The sequence below is a fragment of the Hippichthys cyanospilos genome, chromosome 9, assembly GCF_059441005.1.
Source record: "Hippichthys cyanospilos isolate Australia breed blue-spotted pipefish chromosome 9, RoL_Hcya_1.0, whole genome shotgun sequence".
Taxonomy (NCBI): Eukaryota; Metazoa; Chordata; class Actinopteri; order Syngnathiformes; family Syngnathidae; genus Hippichthys; species Hippichthys cyanospilos.
The window spans coordinates 8,960,511-8,966,510 of record NC_142377.1 but is presented as its reverse complement, the minus strand read 5'-3'; the positions used below and the strand labels follow the sequence as shown (position 1 = coordinate 8,966,510).

The window sequence follows — 6,000 nt, the reverse complement described above, 5'->3', positions numbered from 1 at the left end:
GAATTTTGTTTGTTAAAGATGTCAATATTTTTCAACACAACTACAATTCAACCCAAGGCGAACGGAATAAACTGAAGATTAACATATTTAAATAGAAACAAATTGTTGAATTTTCAGTTGTGAATGAATGGTATAGTTTGAGGTGAAAATTGTAGGATAGTGGGAAAATTGTGAAAAGTAATAGCTTGCAAAGGGAGATTTTTTGGAATATTTTGAAGCTAGAATGATTTGAATTGTTTGAGAAATGTACATGTAGTTGAAATATGAATAATAGTGAAATAAAAACAAACAAAACAAGGTATAATTCCATGCTTTCGGCATTCGCACAATTGCGACAGTTTAAATTCTAGCATTAGAACCGAAATTGACCACGCGTGACTTTGAAACCCATCAAAATCCAACAGAATTTCTCCTTGTCTCTTCTCATTGCCACAGTGGGAATAAAATACGCCGTTCAAACGCTTTCACAAATCATACTAGCTCCTATTCATTAGCTTAATTACCTAATTAACAGAACGCTAATTACTTGTTGTCCGCTTGCTCGGCACAGAGCCTATCAAATAACTGATAGTGATCCTCAATTAATTTACAACTCCACCTAATCAAGTCGTGCCCTTAATCCACACAACACGGTGACAACTGAGGAAACATGCTGATAAATTGACACTGACAGTGCTTGTTAGGCTTCGCTGAGCTGAAAGATGCCTTGTTGACATGCAGGCCACGCATGTATTACAGCACCGGTGTCCAAACAATGGCACGAGGGCCATTTGCGGCCCACCGTCCACATTTTTTGCGGTCCGCGGCACGGGCTAAAAATTAATAATGGGAAAATTAAGCTTGGATATTTGTTGATTTGTGTCGATGGTGATTTTGTTTAAAAGTAAACATTAGTGTCTAGTGAACATCACGTGAATATTTTGACATGGCTATTAAAAAACAAAAAAAAAAAACCCAACGAAAAGGAACAGCAAGCCGCATCCGGAAAAGTGCAAGGGCCACTTTATATTTCCTCTTTTCTTTAACACGCTATAATTAGCCAAGGAAGAAATTAAATACTCATGTATTTAATACTCATGTATTTAATGGCAGTGGCCATTTGCGGCCCACTGTCCACATTTTTGCGGGTGCTAAAATGAAATATGGGAAAATGAAGCTTTATGAAAAACCTGTAATAATTTTGATTCCTCAAGATGGTGCTGTTTGTTTCAAAATAAATGAGAATGCCATCTAGAGGTGTCAAAGAATATCACAAGGGTCACATTATACAGTAAGTCTTTGACTTATTTAGTCAAGGAAGAAATTAAATATTATTTATATTTTCAAATTAATCTGACAAACTGCTACAGAGCAACTTTCTGTTAAAGGTGATGAGGCGAACCATTTTGTAATTTGGGGATATCAGATGGCTCTGTATCCAACTAGCCCTAGATCCACTCCTGCACTTAATAGATCCACTCCTGCACTTAACAGCCACCAGATCCCATCTCCACATTCAGAACCAGAAGAGCAAATTGTTGCACAAACTATTTTTTGCTTCTAAAACCAAATTCTTTATTCATCATTGTTTGTAATATATTATTGTAAATAGCTTTTTTTTTTATCAGCTTCTCATAAGCTCTAGCAGTTCAAGCAATTTGTATTTTTTTATTGCAAAACCATGGAAAAAAAAAATCAACCTTTTTCTTAAAACACGGAAAGATGACGTATTTCCGGTTTGACATGACCGTGAAGGTAAACCGTTTAAATTATTTTTTAATTGGTTTTTGTATAAATTGCTATGATATCTGAGCGACCGATAAATGCCCAAACAAAAAGCTTGCTGGATTATAAAAAACTGAAACAAATCAACAAAAAAAAGAAAAAAAAAAGAAAAAAAACATCTAAGCTTTATACTCCTAAAAAACATTTTACAAAGCTACACGTAAACTAAAGCAAATTATCACGAACCTGAATGTTTTTCAAATCGGCTGTTACCGTCAATAACCAAAGGGTGGCGCTGTCTACTAAGAAACATCTTGATGATTCTGCTGCAGCAGCGAGTCTCTCAGCCGCAGCCATGGAAAAAAAGATGTACAATGTAATGTCTTTTATAATAGAAAGGGCTGTGCTTCTCAGACCTTGATCAAGGACAAAAAAACGACTTCAAGTAGTTCCTCGTGAAATCAAATCACTGTTGCTTTACAATTAGTGTTAACTGGACTGTTAAACTGGCCTGGTAATTTCTTTCTGAGGCAAGCAAAAATACATTTTTAATCACTGTAATATCAGTCGAGGCAAAAATGAGGTTTTGAAGTAAGATAAAATTAAAAAAATAAATATTTGCAACAACCAGCCTTTCGATCATTTAAAAATCAGGCAAAAAAAGAACTGAAATTACTGAATGCATTTGTCCAATTTAGTCAGAAGCGTTCATTACAAAATCACGAGACTCCTCCCTACGCATTTGGTAATTCGATGTTCCCTCAGGATAACGCGGTTTACTTATCGCAATTACCACTTATTTCATTATTTGTTTTGGCCTAGCTTTTTCAAAGAATTGGACCGAGTGGTTAAAGAAATACTAGAAATGTGTGAAAAGTGTGTGGTGGGGGATGCTTTTTAGCTGTATAATATATAAAACATAAAATAAGAATAATACACAGCAAAAAATGCAACGCAATTGTGTTTGATGACAATGTACTCGTATAAAAACATTACAGAACAGTACCATAAAGAATGTAGTAAACACACACAAATATTAATAATTTACAGTATCTGGAATCTTGTTAACCTTTGGGTAAAAACTATTTTTAAACCTATTTGTTGAAACATCAAGCAACAGTTCAAAATGCTTGCGTCCTCTGAGTCCCTTACAATGTGTTTTGACCTCCTAATTCAACAAATAAACAAAAAAATAAAGATGTAAAAGAAATGAGAAGAAAACTTATAATAAATAACAAAACAGATTAGAACAAGTAGAAAATAATGAGAAAAAAAATAACAAAAAAAACATACCTGAAATAGTAAATGACAAAAAAATACATGAACAAACATACAAACAAACAAAACAAAAACAAACAAAAAACACGAAAATAAATCAGCCTCTACTTCCCGGATTTCACTTATTATTTGCGGATATTTTTGGAACAGAACCCCAGCGATAAACGAGGGAACACTGTAATATCTATTATGAAAGAAACTCGTTGTGATTCGCAGACGTAGTTTTTTTTTCCTGACTACCCCCCCAATTAAATTCTTATCTTTAATTTGGATAGAACTTGTGATTGTGACGGTTGCGATGCAATGAACCTTTGTTTACTCAGCAGGTGGATATGACGTCACAGACCTGGAAGCTCAAAACAACAACATCCAAATCGACGCTTCTTCCCCTTTTTCTTCCTCTTTTGGCTTTTCATATTTCAGAACAACAGTCAGGAAGGAGCGCGATTATTTTCCTACCACGTCGACAAACTCTTTGCTTTTTCTCCCCGACACAAGCGAAGTTAAGTGACAAGTTAGTTAGTGCCCCCCGCCACCGCAAGCCAAAATGCTTGGCGGATTGATCTTGTTGGTGTTTACGGCGTGATCGGTGTCGCACGCGGTCTCCGTACACAAACTGGAGTGCTCAGCCCCAGCAAGTTGTGTTCATCCGCGTGCTCCGAGCGACTCGCATCATGGTAAGTTTTTGTTCAAGCTAATGTTCGCGTTTAGCTTTTGTTGCGCCGTTCAAAGATGCACGTTGCTATCGCCGAGAGCGAGTGCATGCACACGGGAGTTATTCTTTTGTCGCTTAGAACTTTGCACGGCCAAACGGACTCACAACACACACGCATGTATGCACGCGGATACACACGCACACACCTGTAGGCCAATACGCATAAATACAAACGTGCAGAATATTATCAGTGTGACAGGTAGTCAACTAAATTTCCTTTGCAAGTTTACAAGCGTGGTTTGTGCTCTGTTGTGAAAGTTCTGGCAAACTTCCCAAACGGAGAGAAATGCACTTATCGACAGCGTATTACAGTGTTTATTTATTTGTTTATTATTATTGTTATTTACAACTAAGGTAAACCCACGCGCAGTTAGTCAGATCATTTCCTACTGAAAATGGAAGCGCCCTCTTCGGATCGATTGACAGATCATCTCATGCAACAGCAAGTTTGCACTGATTTCTTTGGAGGAGAAGCAGCAGCCTTTGTCCACGTGTTTACTATCTCACGACACTACAACTGGCAAGCTGAGAAAGTTTATTTTCGGTTCTAAAGAGTTCTTTGGTGGATCTTAATTTTGCTTTCTCATTCAGTGGATAGTCAATGAATATTCATCTCAACTTAAAACCGTTACTTTATTTACCTATTCATATTTTACTCAATTTGTGATAAGTGTTAATTTACGTGGGTTTATTGATTGGATGTTTAGTGTAAACCGCTTTGAATCCATTCATTAGGCCAGCTAAATGGTACATAACAAAAAATTCAAACATCTGTTTTTATTGGCAAGGCAAAGCAAAATGTTAAATGGGTAAGGGACAATGTTAGGGGACTTTGTGATTTTATACATTTTACAGGGGAGCGAGAATAGGATGTAAAACCAAGAAGTGATGGTTGAAGACAGTGAAGTGCTGTCGGTTCATTTTTCACGCTATTTTCTTTGAAATTACCTATTTTAAATGCAAAATAAACTGAACATTATGCTGTGAAAGGGTGTGTAATTTTTTTTCTCAAAATGGACGTTTCCCGGACCTATGAAGGTATAAAATTCATCGAATCCCCCCCCCCCAAAAAAAAAAACAAAAAACGAAACGAGTTTCGACCTGTGATTTGTGGCACATTGTTTCTCTTTGTGCAAAAAACGAAAATTTCACAAAAATTCTGTTGGCCAAATGTTGTCAATTTAAGATTTTAGGAAGTTTCCAACTCAAATCAATGTTATGATTTTTTTAAAAATAAAATACACGGATGACGGCTAAATTTTGGCATCGTACACTTTTCTTCAATATCAAACAAATTAGATGCCACTTCCTCAGCATGCCCCAAAATCCCATAAATCTAGGTGATATTTGTTGATATTAAAAAATAGTTAGCTTCCAACACATTTGAGTGGTCAAAAATGAGTATGTGACAAACACAGACCACCTGAAAAGTTTTGGACCCCAAAGGAATAGAATAGAATAAAATACATTTATTGTCATTGTTTATCTGGCATACAACTAAATTGGCATTGCTGATCTGATTAGTGCATAATAAATGAAAACAAACGATCACTGGAATGAATGAGATTGAATAAAAGTCACAATTTCACAGAGTGCAATTGTTATTTTCAATGTGTTTTTCTTTCCTTGTTATTCGGCATGTTGTTAGCGTTGGGGGAAAAAGCTGTCGCTGACTCTTTTTGTCCGGCAAGAGTTTGAAAGCTTGATGACAGATATGCATAGTTGAAATATTGATGTGGAAAACACATTTTAATCAAGCGATCGCTTGAAAACGGTGTCTTGAAAACAAGCGGAAACGTGTTGTAAATAATAAGCACTCTTGATATTTTCAAAATACGAACGTATGAATTGCACATATTTTGGAGTATTTTGATGATTTGTTTTTTTCTGCCACATCATTCTTGCAGTATTTTATCCAAGGGGTGACACACTCCTGGTATTGTGATAACAAATCTGGGTGAAATTTCAGCTCCCTAGCGTCTTTTTTCACTCAAACCATGACAAACCGACAATTTTTCCTTTTTTGTGATTTTATTTATTCAGCCAAGGATAGCTATAAAATACAATAATAGTAATAAATCAATCAAAATAAAGTGTGAAAGAGAAAGTGAGGCGTTTAGACGGTTTGCTGGCACTGCTGGCTCCTCCTTCGTCTCTGGATTAGTCATTGTCTGAGAGAGGGAGTGGGGAGTGCATGGGAGGTGGGAGGGGGCAGTTTTTGGTAGAAGAAGGAAAGTAAATAGACTCCAACAAGCGAACCTTGACAACCCAGATTAAGGAAAACATCAGAGATCAAATAGTGC

The 6,000-nt window shown here is 36.3% G+C and overlaps 1 protein-coding gene across 6 annotated transcripts in view; it reads left to right on the top strand.

The window, feature by feature from the left end:
• Positions 1–3,389: 3,389 nt before the first annotated feature.
• Positions 3,390–6,000, top strand: part of foxp1b (forkhead box P1b) — a 163,252-nt gene continuing 160,641 nt past the window's right edge. For 3 of the 6 annotated variants that reach the window (XM_088423659.1, XM_088423660.1, XM_088423658.1), the window contains exon 1: positions 3,396–3,659. The gene's annotated coding sequence lies outside the window, so the exon portion shown is untranslated. Of the gene's footprint in view, positions 3,660–6,000 lie in introns of all 6 variants that reach the window. The other 3 variants (XR_015866611.1, XM_088423665.1, XM_088423664.1) reach the window with 2 other exon arrangements.